Source organism: Mauremys mutica, chromosome 6 (genome assembly GCF_020497125.1).
Source record: "Mauremys mutica isolate MM-2020 ecotype Southern chromosome 6, ASM2049712v1, whole genome shotgun sequence".
In the NCBI taxonomy this organism is placed as follows: domain Eukaryota; kingdom Metazoa; phylum Chordata; order Testudines; family Geoemydidae; genus Mauremys; species Mauremys mutica.
The window spans coordinates 128620249-128638974 of NC_059077.1; the positions used below are offsets into that span (position 1 = coordinate 128620249).

Consider the following 18726-nt stretch of genomic DNA (forward strand, 5'->3'; position numbering starts at 1 on the left):
ATAGTTTATAGCTCTGCCATCCTCCTTGTAGAATTTGATGTCTTTATAGGTATAACTTCTCTTATGAACTCTTTTGGGGTCTGGATTTGGACTTAGAAGTCTGAGTGCATGGAAAAATACAGGGATTAGCCTGAACCCCAAAATTCAGGTCCAGATTTTAGAAGTTCCCTTCCCTCAAAATTTTGGGGGTGGGTTTCACAACCCAAGGCTTTGATTTCACCCAACACAGATATAGGACCCAGAGTTCTGATCCAGACCAATACTGGTTCTGAACGTGGAATCCAAACTTCAGTTCACATGTTTGTATTTGGGTTTTGGTTCCAGGCCAGTTCTTTAAATGAACCCCCCTAAATAAAACCTAATTTGGGTGCCCAGTTCTTACTTAAACTAAACATCTGTTGATCTCAAATGGGTGTTTTCCCTGAGTAAAGACTGCCAGACAAGTCCCCTAATTTTGATAAGCTGAACAAACAAGAAAGACATTAGGATTTAAAAAAAAAAAAGTCTGTCTCTCCTGTTCTTGAATAAGTCACACATATTAAACAGTGGAAGTTTTATTGAATGAAGAATCTAGCAGATATGAATAAACGCTAAATGGTCACTCAAGATAGCCACTAAAAAGTAGACAACAAACAAAGCTACTCATCTTACTGAGAGAAGTTACCATACGAAGCTAGGTGAAACAGGCACGCCAAAACTGCAATTTGCTGTATGAACAATCTCTCGCCTTGAATGCAAACTATACAGAACATAAGGATAACAAGGTTCAAGCCAAAGTGAAACAAATTGAAAGCATGCAAGGAATGAGGACAAAGAAAGATGAACAGCAAGTGAAATTGCCGATAGACATGTTTCACTTCAGTAACAGCATGTGCTCTCTATGTAAGAGGGGGAACCTAGCAGGTGTGATCAGGAACAAACTAAGAATCATAGAATCATAGATTCTCAGGGTTGGAAGGGACCTCAGGAGGACATCTAGTCCAACCCCCTGCTCAAAGCAGGACCAAACCCAACTAAATCATCCCAGCCAGGGCTTTGTCAAGCCTGACCTTAAAAACCTCTAAGGAAAGAGATTCCACCACCTCCCTAGGTAACCCATTCCAGTTCTTCACCACCCTACTAGTGAAAAAGTTTTTCCTAATCTCCAACCTAAACCTCCCCCGCTGCAACTTGAGACCATTACTCCTTGTTCTGTCATCTTCTACCACTGAGAACAGTCTAGATCCATCCTCTTTGGAACCCCCTTTCAGGTAGTTGAAAGCAGCTATCAAATCCCCCCTCATTCTTCTCTTCTGCAGACTAAACAATCCCAGTTTCCTCAGCCTCTCCTCATAAGTCATGTGCTCTAGCCCCCTAATCATTTTTGTTGCCCTCCACTGGACTCTCTCCAATTTATCCACATCCTTCTTGTAGTGTGGGGCCCAAAACTGGACACAGTACTCCAGATGAGGCCTCACCAGTGCTGAGTAGAGGGGAATGATCACATCCCTCGATCTGCTGGAAATGCCCCTATTTATACAACCCAAAATGCCATTAGCCTTCTTGGCAACAAGGGCACACTGTTGACTCATATTCAGCTTTTCATCCACCGTAACCCCTAGGTCCTTTTCTGCAGAACTGCTGCCCAGCCATTCGGTCCCTAGTCTGTAGCAGTGCATGGGATTCTTCCGTCCTAAGTGCAGGACTCTGCACTTGTCCTTGTTGAACCTCATCATATTTCTTTTGGCCCAATCCTCTAATTTGTCTAGGTCCCTCTGTATCCTATCCCTACCCTCCAGCGTATCAACCACTCCTCCCAGTTTAGTGTCATCTGCAAACTTGCTAAGGGTGCAGTCCACACCATCCTCCAGATCGTTAATGAAGATATTGAATAAAACCGGACCCAGCACCGACTCTTGGGGCACTCCACTTGATACCGGCTGCCAACTAGACATGGAACCATTGATCACTACCCGTTGAGCCCGACCGTCTAGCCAGTTTTCTATCCACCTTACCGTCCATTCATCCAGCCCATACTTCTTTAACTTGCTGGCAAGAATACTGTGGGAGACTGTATCAAAAGCTTTGCTAAAGTCCAGAAATAGCACATCCACTGCTTTCCCGTCATCCACAGAGCCGGTTATCATAGAAGGCAATTAGATTAGTCAGGCATGACTTGCCCTTGGTGAATCCATGCTGACTGTTCCTGATCACTTTTCCCTCCTTTAAGTGGTTCAGAATTGATTCCTTGAGGACCTGTTCCATGATTTTTCCAGGGACTGAGGTGAGACTGACTGGCCTGTAGTTCCCTGGATCTTCCTTCTTCCCTTTTTTAAAGATGGGCACTACATTAGCCTTTTTCCAGTCATCCGGGACCTCCCCCGATCGCCATGATTTTTCAAAGATAATGGCCAATGGCTCTGCAATCCCATCGGCCAACTCCTTTAGCACCCTCGGATGCAGCGCATCCGGCCCCATGGACTTGTGCTCGTCCAACTTTCCTAAATAGCCCCGAACTACTTCTTTCTCTACAGAGAGCTGGTCACCTCCTCCCCATACCATGCTGCAGAGTGCAGCTGTCTGGGAGCTGACCTTGTCTGTGAAGATGGAGGCAAAAAAAGCATTGAGTACACTAGCTTTCTCCACATCCTCTGTCACTAGGTTCCCTCCCTCATTCAGCAAGGGGCCCACAGTTTTTCCTTGACTTTCTTCTTGTTGCTAACATACCTGAAGAAACCCTTCTTGTTACTCCTAACATCTCCGGCTAGCTGCAACTCCAAGTGTGATTTGGCCTTCCTAATTTCACTCCTGCATGCCTGAGCAATACTTTTATACTCCTCCCTGGTTATTTGTCCAATCTTCCACTTCTTGTAAGCTGTTTTTTTTGTGTTTAAGACGAGCAAGGATTTCACTGTTGAGCCAAGCTGGTCGCCTGCCATATTTACTTTTGTTCCTACACATCGGGATGGTTTGTTCCTGCAACCTCAATAAGGTTTCTTTAAAATACAGCCAGCTTTCCTCGACTCCTTTCCCCGTCATGTTATCCCAGGGGACCTTGCCCATCAGTTCCCTGAGGGAGTCGAAGTCTGCTTTTCTGAAGTCCAGGGTCTCTGTTCTACTGCTCTCCTTTCTTCCTTGTATCAGGATCCTGAACTCGACCATCTCATGGTCACTGCCTCCCAGGTTCCCATCCACTATTGCTTCCTCTACTATTTCTTCCCTGTTTGTGAGCAGCAGGTCAAGAAGAGCTTTTCCCCTAGTTGGACCCTAATGCTTGTTGCACAATCTTACCTCTACTGACCTAGATGAAGATGCTACACTTCTCATTTAATGTGAATCTGGTCTGTGTAGATGTTCCTGAAATGAACACATCAAAATATTATGAGTCAAAGCACCAATTAAGGAGGTCAAGCAGGGCAAGACCCCTGGGGATAAATGTTCAGTGTGATGTGCAGGAATGCAATCAAGCGTATCACATTATTAATAAGATGTGTTTCAAAAATCCCCTCCATCATGCTGAATTTTTTACCCCCTGGTGTTAAGAACCAGGCTGAAATGACTTAAAAAATGGATTTGTGCTTGTCATGCTTACTAACATACAGGAAACAGAAAAACAGCTTAAATTATGTGCTTGGAATGAAATTTATCCCTGTGCAAAGTGCCAGCCAGCATCACATAACTCCTTGAAGCCAGAGCAAGTTGAAAGTGCTCAGCACTTCTAAAAATGAGGCTATCAACCTCTTTGTTCTGTTTTCTCATCTGTAAAATGGGTGCCATTCCTTTTTAACCTCACAGGGGTATTGTGTAACTTAATGAATTGTTTGTGAAATGCTTTCAGATCCTGACATGAAAGGTACTATTAGAAATGTGAAGTGTTATTACTAGAACTTGCCAAATATTTTTCACTGTCTTTTTTTCAACTGAAAGTGGATTTCTGACCAAAACAAAACTTTTTTTTGGATTTTTCCCCCTCCAAACAAACAAAAAAAAACCCCAGAAACTGAAAACTGAAATTTTTTTCAGTAAAACTATATCTTTTGGTTTTTGAAAACTTTGTTTAAAAATAAATACTGATTTTTCTGAACCAAAATATAGCTTTAGAAAATAGTTATTTGGTTTGATTTTTTGCATCCACAACCAAAAAGATGTGTGAGATTTGGGGGAGAGGGTGGAATCCAATTTTTAAAAAATTTATCATGGAAAAATTGGTATTTTCAACTAGCACTAATTATTATTAAATTGAATGCTTTTGATTAGGGCTGGTAGAAAATTGTTCATTGTGAAGCTATTTTACAGTTCAATTTAAAAAAACAATTTTTAACTATCTGCTTTCTGTGGAAAATTTTTGATTTCTTTTGTAAAATAATAAATTTGTGTTTCAGACTAAATATTTCGGTTTTTGATTTTTTGCCATAAATTCAAGATTTTGTGAAAAATTTCAGTGAATGTTGTTGGTTTTTTTGTTTGTTTTTGTTTTTAATCAAAATATTCTGCAGGAAGAAAAACTCATTTTCTGACCAGCTAAATTTGATTACATTGGCAATATTATTGATGGCTTGAATTAAAAAACAAAATCCTTTAACTGCATTCTAATTTTAAAAATACTGTGGTGCATGAAAACAAAGATAGTAACTACACTGTTAGGCAGCAGAAAGCTCCATGACCACAGTAAAAACAAGTGTATGGAGCATCACTGCCAGGAACATAATGGAGTATTTTTATCCTTAAGGCTTATTTATAGTAGTATGTCAAAGCTCCCCATGGAGCATGGCAGCAAGGTCCGTATCGCCAGTTAGTGTGCAGCAGACTTGGGTGATGTAGACTCATGCTCCAGCTTGCCTCATGCTTTGTCTCCATCTAGACACGCCCTTAGTATTTTATAAATCATTCTGCCCCTATTCCTTCTCACCCTAATCTGATGCTAAAGTAGAATGTGCTGGATTCAGATCCACATAATCAGTTTATTTCACATTGTTTTAATCAATGCCTGGGAGTTGATGTTAGTACGCTTATGCATACTAATCTCATGATTCTTTCCACTGTGCAAGAGTGGCAGCAATCTGACTCCTGAGCAGGAGGAAGAGGCTAGTGGTTTAAACCAGACATGTTTGAAAGACCAATTGGAAGTGAAATACGAAGGTTGTTGGCTACACAACACCAAGGCCTCAAGACAAAATCCTTTAACCACAAACAAGCCACAAACATGTATGAAGTAAGCAGCAACCACAGTGCAAGCTTCTGCCCCAATAATGTGCCTTTACAAGAACCTGAAAGGATCATTTGTAGGGTGAGACTGAAGGTAGGTTAGTCGTCTTGTCTATTCAACTCTTGGTGCCTCTGTTGGCAGTGCTAACTGCTGACCATTGTGACTGTGCTTTGAGATCTGAACACTGGAAACTAGACTAATATGATCAACTTTTTACATAGACCCATGAACAACCTGCAGATTATAATCACTTTAAGTTGCTAATGACTGGGGCCCAATCTGTTTTCCATTGGAGTCAGTGCGGGCCTTTACATTCAGTGGGAGATGGATCAGTTGCCTGGTCTGGATTCAAACTGGAGAAAAGCTCTAAGCCATCCAGTGTCCTATGGAACTATAACCTCCTGGTCCCTATTAAGAGCTGCCCATTTCAGTCCATCCCAAGAGCTATACATAACCTGCAGAAAAATAGGATAGATGGTTCATTGTACAGAATCTAAACGATAACTATATTTCTGTATCTTGCTGATGTCTTTTGCCTGTATAGTTGCACTTGATTTGTAGATATGCAATAGTTTCTCTGGCTAAAAGCTTCTCAAAATCCTCTTCTATCCTACAAATTAATTTACTATTTTTATACAGAGTATAAGCAGTAGGACACTTAAATATAAAACGTTGACATTGGTCCCCAGTACCGTAGTTTGCAGAACAACATTGACAGTGTTTCTGAGTTCTTTGTAGAGCTCGCACTGCAAATTCTTGCAACAGTTGCTCAGGCTTTTCACCAATGGCATTACAGTACTAAACCACAAAAAAAGCCCAGGGTTACATTCTCTGTTGGTGTGACCCATTGACTTTAATAGTTATGCTAGCAAAGAATTTGGTCCCCTGTTATCAAATTATATTTAAGATGTCTTAAAACTATGAAAAGTGTAAAAATCAAAGCAAAAGATGAATCTCCCTCTTAATTACACTCCTTAGTGTCTAGGCATTGTGCTGTACTGAAGACCTCAGACATACCAAAGCTCAGTGGGGTTTTAATCTGAACACTAAAGGCGAGATTTTTCAAAGACATCTAAGGGATTTCAATACCCAATTCTCATTGGGTGTCCATCCAAATCCCCTAGGACAGTGCGTTCAGGATTAGATCTTTAGTCAGATTTCCAAAGCTTCCTAGGGCAGTGCTTCTCAAAGCCAGTCCGCTGCTTGTTCAGGGAAAGCACCTGGCGGTCCGGGCCGCTTTGTTTACCTGCCGCGTCCGCAGGTTCGGCCGATCACAGCTCCCACTGGCCGCAGTTTGGTGCTCCAGGCCAATGGGGGCTGCAGGAAGGGCAGCCAGCACATCCCTCGGCCCGTGCCACTTCCTGCAGCCTCCATTGGCCTGGAGCGGCAAACCGCGGCCAGTGGGAGCTGCGATCAGCCGAACCTGCGGACGCGGCAGGTAAACAAACTGGCCCGGACAGCCAGGGGCTTTCCCTGAACAAGCGGCGGACTGGCTTTGAGAAGCACTGCCCTAGGAAGCTTTGGAAATCTGACTGAAGATCTAATCCTGAACGCATCCCAAGGTGCTGACCACCTTCTGCTCCCAATGATTTGAGAGTGCTCAGCACCTTGCAGGATCTGGCCCTAAGTACGTATGTACAGGCCTCTTTTTTTATTGTACTAGTTTATAAGGGGAGCCAGCTCGTGCGTGTGCGTGAAGCCATTAGAGCCTATTGTGTAAATGCACATTTTAGAAGCCTTTATTTCTCCAGTGAGGAGTTTTCTTTACGAGACAGACTGTAAGTGCTCAAACATTCTACTTAGAGCTTTTCCAGCATATATTTACAAGCCCATATGGGCATGCTGGGGCTCCAGCTGGAGGGAAGGCCCTGCTGCAGTGACTCCTGGCTCCACATCTTGCTGCTTGTAGCGATTGAAAGGAAGATTTTCAAAGGCACAAATTGAAATCAGATTCCCAGTTCCCATTGACCTGGATCAAAGTTGGGTGCCTGACTCTCTTTGGAAATCCTCCCATTTAGTATATGATATAAAGCCCTACTGCTCTGGTACCTGAGCCACGCTGCTCTTATTCCCTCAACCCAGGCCGTCATTTGTATCTCTGCTCACTTCCCTTGGGGGTAGATACGGCTTTTGTTCCCCTAACACACCATGGTTTTTCTGCCTTTCTAGGATTCTTTTTCTCAATTTTCTTGGCTCAGTCTTTTGACAATAATAATCTGTTTTAAAATGTTTATTACATAACAAAACAAAATCACTTTGCCCTTCTACAGCGCCTTCCCCTCTGTGGATCTGAGTTTTACAAATTTCAGTGAACTAAGCCTCAAATTGACCTCGGGAGCTAGGTGTTATTGTGTAACATGAGGAACTGAGGTGCAGAGACAGTAAAGGCCATGTGAAGGCCCTGATCCTGCAAACACACTAAGCACGTTAGTAGTCCAACTGAAGGAAAGTGATGCATAAGTTTGAAAGATTGAGGCCTAAGGTTCCTAGAGCTGAAGCCATCCTGGGGAGAAGGGCCAGGTGCAGTGGGGGTAAAAGGAAGGCACTATGCCTGCAGACAGAGACATTGTCTAGCTCCATTACTTGCCCTGCACACCCTGGCAGGCATATCTATATATTTGGGAACATGTTCCCATCCCAGCTGCATGTTCCCATCCCTCCAACCCAGGGGTCGGCAACCTACAGCACGCACACCAAAGGTGGCATGCAAACCGATTTTTGATGGCACGCGGGGCGGGCGGAGACGCTCTGGGATTCCTGCTGCTGGCCCCTTTCCAGCAGGGGTCCCACTGCCGGCCTGGGGTTCCTTCCCCCATGCTGGCAGGGGGTGAGAGTCTGGCTGGCAGGAGCCGGTGGCCGAAACCCGAGTGGGGTGGGCTGAGCGCCGCTCTGGGGTTCCCACTGCTGGCCCCTTGCCAGCCGGGGTCCCACCGCCGGTCCCACTCAGCGCCCACTGCCAGCCTGGGTGAGGTAACCCCAGGCTGGCAGTGGGCTGAGACCCCGGCTGGCAGGAGCTGGTGGCTGAAACCCCAGAGCAGGGGCAGGCGGAGACGCTCAGCCCACCCCTGAAACCCCAGAGCTGGGTGGGCTGGGGTTCCGGCTGCTGGCCCCTTGCCAGCCGGGGTCCCCGCCGCAGCCCCACTCACCTTGCTTCCAGCGCAGGCCCCTGCCAGACAGGATCCAGGCCTCCTGCCCTGCTCAGCCCTACCAGCCACCAGCTCCACTCACCTCAGCTGCCAATCTGGGGTTCCAGCCGGTTAACAACTGATCACTCAGAAGCCTGTGTGCAGCTTAAAGTATCCAAATATGTGCCACCAGACATCGGAATACTCAGCAAGGAAAAGCAAGGGCAAGGATCACACTAAACTAATAAGATCTGCATTTTAATTTTAAATAAAGCTTCTGAAACATTTTGAAAACCTTGTTTACTTTACATATAACAGTAGTTTGGTTATATAGTATAGACTTATAGAGAGACCTTCTAAAATACGTTAAAATGTATTACTGGCACGCGAAGCCTTAAATTAGAGTGTATACATGAGGACTCGGCACACCACTGCTGAAAGGCTGCCGACCCCTGCTCCAACCCATGGCACCTCTTTGGCACCGTTAATACAGCATCCCTTAGATGTCTTTGGCACTCAAATGCAGCTGCCCCCTGTGCATAAATACTAGTGGTAGAAGGAAGTCCCTACACCTTTCCCTTTTTTTCCCCCATCTGCCAAACACCTTTGCCTGGGCAGCTGTAAGTTGTCCAAGTGACTCAGCCTAAGGTCAGACAAGAAGTCCATGGCACAGACAGGAATAATATAATGCAAACACTTTTGTTTTGTATTTTCTTTTTGCATCATTTCCTTTCTCTCCATTCTGCTCTGACTCCATTACTGTGACATCAGAGTCCTTTAGAACCACCTCTTCTTTGTTTTAAAGGGTATATTCTTTGCACTTCTTAACCATTTTCTGGAATTAGATGTTTCACATTTTTAACATTTGGGATTTTAAAAAGTCTCTGGTATTTGCTAATAATAAAAAAGATAGCAGGCGTTGCTGAAATTGAGCAGCTAAAAAGGGTTCTGGTACATAGGTTAATTCATTTTGCTGCAAAGCATGTTGGGTGAAATTTGCCTGCTGGTGCAAAGTCCTGTGTATTTTGTAAACCCTGCGGATAAGATGTGCAAGGCATCAACAGGCTATGTACACTCTGTGTTGCTGAATTTCTCTTCTCACTAGACCACTTTGGAAGCAGGGGCGGCTCTAGATATTTCGCCGCCCCAAGCGCTCTGCCGGTCGCTGGTCCCGTGGCTCCGGTGGACCTCCCGCAGGCGAGCCTGCGGAGGGTGTGCTGGTCCCATGCGGCCACCAGCGGACCCACCGCAGGCACGCCTGCAGGAGGGCCACGGGACCAGCGCACCCTCCGCAGGCACGCCTGCAGGAGGTCCACCGGAGCTGCCTGCCGCCCTCCTGGTGACCGGTAGAGCGCCCCCCATGGCATGCCGCCCCAAGCACGTGCTGGGGTCTGGAGCCACCCCTGTTTGGAAGGGATAGGGTCCAGAGTGACCTAGACAAGTTGAAGGATCGGACCAAAAGAAATCTGGTGGGGTTCAACAAGGACAAGTGCGGAGTCCTGCACTTAAGTCAGAAGAATCCTATGCACTGCTATAGGCTGGGGTCTGACTGGCTAAGCAGCAGTTCTGTGGAAAAGGAGCTGGGGGTTACAGTGGATGAGAAGCTAGATATGAGTCAGCAGTGTGCCCTTGTTGCCAAGAAGGCTAACGGCATATTGGGCTGCCTTAGTAGGAGCATTGCCAGCAGATCGAGGGAAGTGATTATTCCTCTCTATTCGACATTGGTGAGGCCACAGCTGGAGTATTGCATCCAGTTTTGGGCCCCACACTGCAGAAGAGATGTGCACAAATTGGAGAGAGTCCAGCGGACGAAAATGATCAGGGAGCTGGGGCACATGATTTGTGAGGAGAGGCTGAGGGAACTGGGCTTGTTTAATCTGCAGAAGAGAAGAGCGAGAGGGGATTTGATAGCAGCCTTCAACCACCTGAAGGGGATTCCAAAGAGGATGGAGCTCAGCTGTTCTTGGGGGCAGATGACTGAACAAGGAGCAATGGTCTCAAGTTGCAATGGGGGAGGTCTAGGTTGGATATTAGGAAACACTATTTCACTAGGAGGGCGGTGAAGCACTGGAGTGGGTTACCTAGGGAGGTGGTGGAATCTCCATCCTCGGAGGTTTATAAGGCCTGGCTTGACAAAGCCCTGGCTGGGATGATTTAGTTGGGGATTGGTCTTGCTTTGAGCAGGGGGTTGGACTAGATGACCTCCTGAGGTCTCTTCCAACCCTAATCTTCTGATTCTAAGAGGAGCTGAGGATTTGTGTTCATGCACAGCGAGTAACCCACACCTGTAGGGGTGAAGGGCTTGCAGCTCGGCTCTGGGGTGCCGTGTGTGTGTGTGTGTGTTGTATATTATAATTTCAACTCCCTATGTTCCATTCACTCTGAGCCCCATAGTCGGAGCATTCCAGTGGGGTGAATTACATTGACTGTGGCTTATCTATTCCTGCGAGTTCTGCTCCTGCTATTGAGTTCAATGGAAGTTTTTCATCTGTCTTAAGAGAGCTCGATTTGGGTTTTCAGAGCCTCAACAGTTCTGCCATATTGTATGTTTCCTCACCATCATGTTGAGCCTTCCTAGTACAATTGTCCTGGCAATGTGTATTAGGCAGTGAGATGTACTCAGTGCTGGCTTAAGGGGCGAGGAAGATGTAATGGACTGGAGCTGGGCCTGATCCCCATCCTTCCCCATGTTAGCAGTCTCACTGAAGTCAATGGGGGCAATTCCATGAATTAGGACTATTGGTATGAGAAAGGGCTGGAGAGCAGTGTTGCTATGTGGAAAGTCATAGTGTCTCCCAAGTAAAGCTGGGCAGCAAACAGTTTTCCTGTCCTGCAAAAAGTTTTGAGATATTTTCAACATTTTTCCTGCAATAGGACAAGAAGTCGAAATCTTGAAATACTTCGTGAACTCAAAATAAAATAAAATCAGATTGGGTCAACTGAAATATTTCTTTCAATCATTTTGAAACATTTTTGTTTTGATTTTTGACTTTTTTTTACATTTTAAAACAAATTAACTTAAACTTTACAGTGAAAAGTTTCAACCCAAAATAGGAGCTTTTTCATTCAGAAAATGTCAGAATAGAATGACAATTTTGACTCCTTTTTTTAAAAAAAAATTCAAAATGGGAAATTCATCAAGACCCTTTCTTACAGTTTTAGTTTAGCTGAATCAATATTTCTCAACAACAAAAAATCCCCAACCAGTTGTAGCCTTCCTACTACATATTTTATACGTAGTAATGAGAGAGATGCTGCTGATTTACTAATATTAAAGACAATGGGCCAAATTTAGCCCTGGTGCAGCTCCAGTTGAGTCAATGGAGGAATTTGCCTCTGTACATTGAGGAAAAATTATAAAATCTATTAAGCCTATATAATACATAATTAGAAAGAATCCTAGTACTGGAGTGACTCAACTCCAAGTCACAAAAAGAACCGTTGTCTTATTATCTAGACATGCCTGAAAGGAATGGGGCATTTGTTCTGACAATATTAACTATTACAACCTTTTTTCTTTGTGCATTAATATTGACCTGACCAATGTAATACACAATAAAGATCATTTTAACAGGGTAGGTGTTGTGTATAGAGGCATTTATGGACAATATTCTCTTCAACACTTCGTATTTTTATCGAAATAAACAGTCTGATTATCATAACATTTTTCACACGTTTATAGCTGGGATGCTTTGGGGGTTCTCAGTCCGGGGTTGTCACAGCGTGCCCTGTAACCTTGGATGCTTCTGTGCTTTGCAGCTTTGGCTCAAAACCCAATACCAGCAGCCTGCTTACAGCAGTGACCTCCCCCTGGAGCCTGGTTCCTCCTGCTCTGTGTTGGATCCTGGCGAAGGACTGGCCAGCCATGCTGGAAGATTGACTGTGGTAAGAAAATTAGTTTGAACAAAAGAACTCTAGTTTCCTAAGTCAGGTTTTAGTCTTTTATAAGTATATTTTTTAGTTTTGTTTGTTTGCAACCATTTCGATCCCAGTTCCTTCTACTTGGGATCATTTAAATATCTGTTCTCTGTTAATAAACTTAATCTTGTTTTATTGGAGTGTTTCAAACTGAAGAGTAAAATCCTCAGCCAAACTAACAGGCTGATGCTGTGTACTGTGTGTCTAAAGGAGAAGCAAACTTGATAAGGTTTTGAAGGGCTGAGCACTGCATGGGAGACAGTTTTGAGTAGACACAGGGCCAGAGGGGCAGTTAGTATCACCCTGCATGGAGTGACCAGGCTGGTGGAAGCCAGGGTGAAGTCACTGTGCTCTGAGCAGGCTGCTGGTGTCAGGCCTCCGAGCCAAAGCTGCACAACACAGAAGTACCCAAAGTTACACAACCCCTTCCTGGTCTGGCTGAACCCCATCGCGCCCCAATAGCACTTAGTCAGTATTGTTTTTTGTCTTTGGGGTTTTAAAACTAATTATCAAAACTGGAACCGTATTGGGAGTAAGTATGCCCAGTGTTCTGTGATGGGGTGTTAGATGGGGTGGGATCTGAGTTACTACAGAGAATTCTTTCCTGGGTGCTGGCTGGTAAGTCTTGTCCACATGCTCAGGGTTTAGCTGATCACCATATTTGGGGTCGGGAAGGAATTTTCCTCCTGGGCAGATTGGCAGAGGCCCTGGAGGTTTTTCGCCTTCCTCTGCAGCGTGGGGCACGGGTCACTTGCTGGAGGATTCTCTGCAGCTTGAGGTCTTCAAACCACAATTTGAGGACTTCAATAACTCAGACATAGGTTAGGGGTTTGTTACAGGAGTGGGTGGGTGAGATTCTGTGGCCTGCATTTTGCAGGAGGTCAGACTAGATGATCATAATGGTCCCTTCTGACCTTAAAGTCTATGAGTCTATGGGAGCCCTCCGCTGTTGAAAATTACCGTTGTGAAAAATATTGCGTGGCTATTGCTAGTTTTGTATTATCCATCTCTCACCCTAGAAGGTGGTACTATAGAGAGAGAGTAGCAGGTGTGAGAAGATATTCAACACACCTTAACCCGGTCTCTAATTGTGCACATGCAGCTTGAATGCACACAATTACCATACCTATATTCATAAAAGGGAATATACAGATGCAGACTTGTGCACATTTAACTCCATGATCAGACAATGAAAAGCTGCTGCTGGAAAGTTTGTCCCCAAATGCCAGATGCGTACTGTAAAAGATAGTGAGCTCAAATCCCATACAGATATAATTTTATTAAACTTTCTATATATTCTTTCCTTTGATGTGATCAAAGATGAATTCATGCTTATTCTTCTTTCTAAAGTGAAATGCAAACCAACTTAGACTTCAGTGGAGCAGTGCCAAAGCACACCAGCTAATGATCTCAGCTGAAGTATTTGGGAAAAACCATTTTGTCTTTTGTTTTTTCCCTGAACCAGGAACTGATAAAGTTCCTATAGCAAGAGAAGCTCTTAAATGATGGGGAATAGAAATCTGACATTCAGCTTCGCACACTTAGGATGTGTCTGTTGCATTGCTATGCAACAGGCAAAGCAGAAAGTCTCAACAACCAGACAGATATGCTGGTTGATTTTAAAGCTCTTTTCACCATTGATTTCAATGAGGAGTTTGGCATAAAAATGGATGGCTCAGTGTTAGTGCCCATCTCATTTAGCAGCAAACATGCATTTCATCTATTTTTCCCATAGCAATTTCCCCTGGAGATACAATGGGCCAGATTCTGCTCTGTTACCTTTCTGAAATAGGTTTCAGAGTAGCAGCCCTGTTAGTCTGTATCTGCAAAAAGAACAGGAGTACTTGTGGCACCTTAGAGACTAATAAATTTATTTGAGCATAAGCTTTTGTGGGCTACAGCCCACTTCATCGGATGCATGCAGTGGAAAATACAGTAGGAAGACACACACACACACACTGAAACAATGAGTGTTACCATACACACTCTAAGGAGAGCAATCAGTTATGGTGAGCTATTATCAGCAGGAGAGGAAAAGAACTGTCTGTAGTGGTAATGAAAATGGCCCATTTCCAGCAATTGACAAGAAGATGTGAAGAACTGTAGGAGGGGGAAAATAAGCATGGACTAGCGTTCTAGAATTTAATGGGAAACCACAACCCTTTCTATCGTTTTTTTTGAACAATCCTTGAACTATATCCCTTCTATTGATCTATCTGATGGTTTAAAAATGAACAAAAATCCCCCAGTTTAATAGGCCCAATGTGGCATTGGATCAGCTGAGCATTCACGCAAAATCTCCTTGACTTCAGTGGGATTCCATTCAGGTGCAGATGAGTGCACTAGCAGGTCTGGATGAAGGATTAGGATCATAGAAAGGAGAATTTTCTATGACAGTCTAGAGACCCTCAGAATGATTTTTATTCAATCTGAGCCCTATTAGTCTCGTCCCTATTAAATTCCACAGGATTTTTTCCATAAGGATTATACCCATGCAGCCCTCATGGATTTCAATGGAATAGCTCTGGTATGACTGAAAGAATTTGGCCAAGTGAGCATGTTGATCATTGCCTTGTCAGAACCTGTTTGCATGTGCCAATTGTGAGCCTTTAAGCGGCAATATTATTCAGACATCAGGCCCACTTCTCTGTGTCTTCATATAGACAATATGTGCCACGGATGAAGCCTGGCATTTGGGAAGTTCCAGTGGTAACTAGAGCTATTTTAGAGGGCTCCTGACAAGACATTAGCATTTCAGCAGCTCCTTGGCTAATTCCAAAATGGTATTTAAATACCTGACTGCCTTACATATCAACAGTTCTTGTTTAGGAGGAGCAAGTCCCTGTTTTTAAAGCAAAATAACACTCATTCTTCCACTTTGCTCTACCTGAAAGCTTTCTTAGTTAGATTAATTTAAATGGACTAAAAATTCACATGTTCCTATTTTTCCTCTCTATCTGCCCCTATTTATAACATTCAAGTGCTGGAAAATATGTGCCAGAGGCCAGGGAGGAGGAACAGGTTTAAGATTTTAAGCTCAAATATTTTGTTCTGCATAGGGCTGAGCTGCTGTTGATGAAAATATTAGAAAGAATAACAAATGGGCGGCACAGTGGGGAAGCCCTGGGAGAAAGCCATGTGATGCATTTAGGACACCATTTTTTAATAGTGGGTGATTTGAAGAAACTATCCAGGGATATGGTGGATCTCCATCTCCTAAAGGGTTCAAATCAAGACTGGATGCCTGACTGGAAGATAGAATTTCATCATGCCTGAAAGGTATTTCCTGTGTTACACCGGACGTCAGACCCGAAGATACGATGGACCCCTCTCTTACAATCTGTGTCAGGAGAAACGGGATGCTGTATTATGTAAAAGAAAAAGTCCCACAATAAATAGAGACATTTTGGGCCAAACTCAGCAACCCTTATTCACACTGATTAGAATAGAATATCAGGGTTGGAAGGGACCTCAGGAGGTCATCTAGTCCAACCCCCTACTCAAAGCAGTTAAATTAAATCATCCCAGCCAGGGCTTTGTCAAGCCTGACCTTAAAAACCTTTAAGGAAGGGGATTCCACCACCTCCCTAGGTAACCCATTCCAGTATTTCACCACCCTCCTAGTGAAAAAGTTTTCCCTAATATCCTACCTAAACCTCCCCACTGCAACTTGAGACCATTACTCCTTGTTCTGTCATCTGCCACCACTGAGAATAGCCTAGCTCCATCCTTTTTGGAACCCCCTTTTCAGGTAGTTGAAAGCAGCTATCAAATCCCCCCTCATTCTTCTCTTCTGCAGACTAAACAATCCCAGTTCCCTCAGCCTCTCCTCATAAGTCATGTGCTCCAGCCCCCTAATCATTTTTGTTGCCCTCTGCTGGACTCTTTCCAATTTTTCCACATCCTCCTTGTAGTGTGGGGCCCAAAATTGGACACAGTACTCCAGATAAGACCTCACCCATGTCGAATAGAGGGGAATGATCACATCCCTCGATCTGCTGGCAATGCCCCTACTTATACAGCCCAAAATGCTGTTAGCCTTCCTGGCAACAAGGGCACACTGACTCATATCCAGCTTCTTGTCCACTGTAACTCCTAGGTCCTTTTCTGCAGAACTGCTGCCTAGCCACTCGGTCCCTAGTCTGTAACAGTGAATGGGATTCTTCCGTCCTAAGTGCAGGACTCTGCACTTGTCCTTGTTGAACCTCATCAGGTTTCTTTTGGCCCAATCTTCTAATTTTGTCAAGGTCCCCCTGTATGCTATTCCTACCCTCCAGCGTATCTACCACTCCTCCCAGCTTAGCGTCATCTGCAAACTTGCTGAGGGTGCAGTCCACACTATCCTCCAGGTCATTAATGAAGATATTGAACAAAACCCGCCCCAGGACTAACCCTTGGGGCACTCCACTTGAAACCGGCTGCCAACTAGACATGGAGCCATTGATCACTACCCGTTGAGCCCGACCATCTAGCCAGTTTTCTATCCACCTTACCATCCATTCATCCAGCCCACACTACTTGAACTTGCTGGCAAGAATACTGTGGGAGACCGTATCAAAAGCTTTGCTAAAGTCAAGGAATAACACGTCCACTGCTTTCCCCTCATCCACAGACCCAGTTATCTCTTCATAGAAGGCAATTAGGTTAGTCAGGCATGACTTGCCCTTGGTGAATCCATGCTGACTGTTCCTGATCACTTTCCTCTCCTCTAAGTGCTTCAGAATTGATTCCTTGAGGACCTGCTCCATGATTTATCCAGGGACTGAGGTGAGGCTGACTGGCCTGTAGTTCCCAGGATCCTCCTCCTTCCCTTTTTTAAAGATGGGCACTACATTAGCCTTTTTCCAGTCATCTGGGACCTCCCCTGATCGCCATGAGTTTTCAAAGATAATGGCCAATGGCTCTGCAATCTCATCGGCCAACTCCTTTAGCACCCTCGGATGCAGCGCATCCGGCCCCATGGACTTGTGCTCGTCCAGCTTTTCTAAATAATCCTGAGCCACTTCTTTCTCCACAGAGGGCTGGTCACCTCCTCCCCATGCTGTGTTGCCCAGTGCAGTAGTCTGGGACCTGACCTTGTTAGTGAAAACAGAGGCAAAAAAAGCATTAAGTACATTAGCTCAGCTGTGCCTTCGCTGCCACTACCAGTGCTACTGTGGCATCACAGCTGTTTATACTCATGCTAGCTCAATGAGAGCTAGCACGAATGTGTGTATATGAGCAGGGGAATTACACCCCTAGCTCCGAGTGTAGACATAGCCTGAGAGCACAGGTACAACTTGACATGTGTCATAAGCATACAGCTAAGGGTAGCATAAAAGCTCTCTTTACCCTGTAAAGGGTTAAGAAGCTCAGATAATCTGTGTGGCATCTAACCGAAAGGACCAATAAGGGGAGAGGACACTTTCAAATCTGTAGGGGAAGGTTTTTTGTCTGTGTCTCCCAGAGTCAACAAGGAACCAGGGCAGGGAAAATATATCTCTCTAAGCTAAGCATCTAATATTGCAAAAATAGTAAGTAATAGCAAAAAAATGCGTTAGGTTCTTTTGTTTTAGCTTGTAAATTTTCCCTGTGCTAAGTGGGAGGTTTATCCCTATTTTTGTAACGTCAAAGTTTTGCCTAGAGGGGAAATCCTCTGTTTTTGAATCTTTTGTTATTCTGTAAAGTGCTTACCGTCCTGATTTTACAGAGGTGATTCTTTTACCTTTTCTTTAATTACAATTCTTCTTTTAAGAACCCAATTGATTTTTCATTGATCCAAGGGTTTGGGTCTGTGTTCACCTGTACCAATTGGTGAGGATATTATTCTCAAGCCTTCCCCAGGAAAGGGGGTTCAGGGCTTGGGGAAATATTTTGTGGGAATAGGACTCCAAGTGGTCCTTTCACTGATTCTTTGTCTAAATCACTTGGTGGTGGCAGCATACTGTTCAAGGTGGAATTTGTGCCTTGGGAAAATTTTTAACTTAAGCTGGTAAAAATAAGCTTAGGGGGTCTTTCATGCAGGTCCCCACAGCTGTACCCCAGAATTCAGCGTGAGGAAGGAACCTTGACATGGTGGCAGCGTGGTGGGATCATTTTGAACCAAAAGCCCACTAGGATTTTAAAAGGACAATTCCCCCCTTCCCCCTTTTTGACTGCTTAACAAGCAGAGAGTTTTTTTTTAAGCTGTGAGCAGCTGGAGTTTTTTTCTCTGCCTGATGGCAGGGTAGTTAACTTCCTGCAAGGGAATTCACAAGTGGGTTTTTTTCCTTTTCTTTCTAGCTCTCGGGTTAAGCTAGGTTAAGCACAGAGAGGCTACGATGACAGAAAGTGACATCCAGAAAAAACTGGAATTAGCCAGATTTGAAGCTGAGGAAAGAATAAAAGAACATGATAAACACATGGCCAGGAAAGAAGCTGCCCACAAGAGAGCTCTGGAGGCAGAAAAAGCCAGGGTGAAGGGAGAAAAAAATGCCCACAAAAGAGCTCTGGAGGCAGAAAAAGCCAGGGTGGAGGCAG

General features: G+C 44.4%; 1 protein-coding gene across 1 annotated transcript in view; it reads left to right on the plus strand.

Moving 5' to 3' along the window:
- The window catches only part of TMEM38B (transmembrane protein 38B), an 85211-nt gene that overhangs the window by 51107 nt on the left and 15378 nt on the right, over nucleotides 1-18726 (plus strand). Inside the window, exon 7 of the transcript XR_006580490.1 lies at nucleotides 12070-12195. The gene's annotated coding sequence lies outside the window, so the exon portion shown is untranslated. The remainder of the gene's footprint in view (nucleotides 1-12069; nucleotides 12196-18726) is intronic.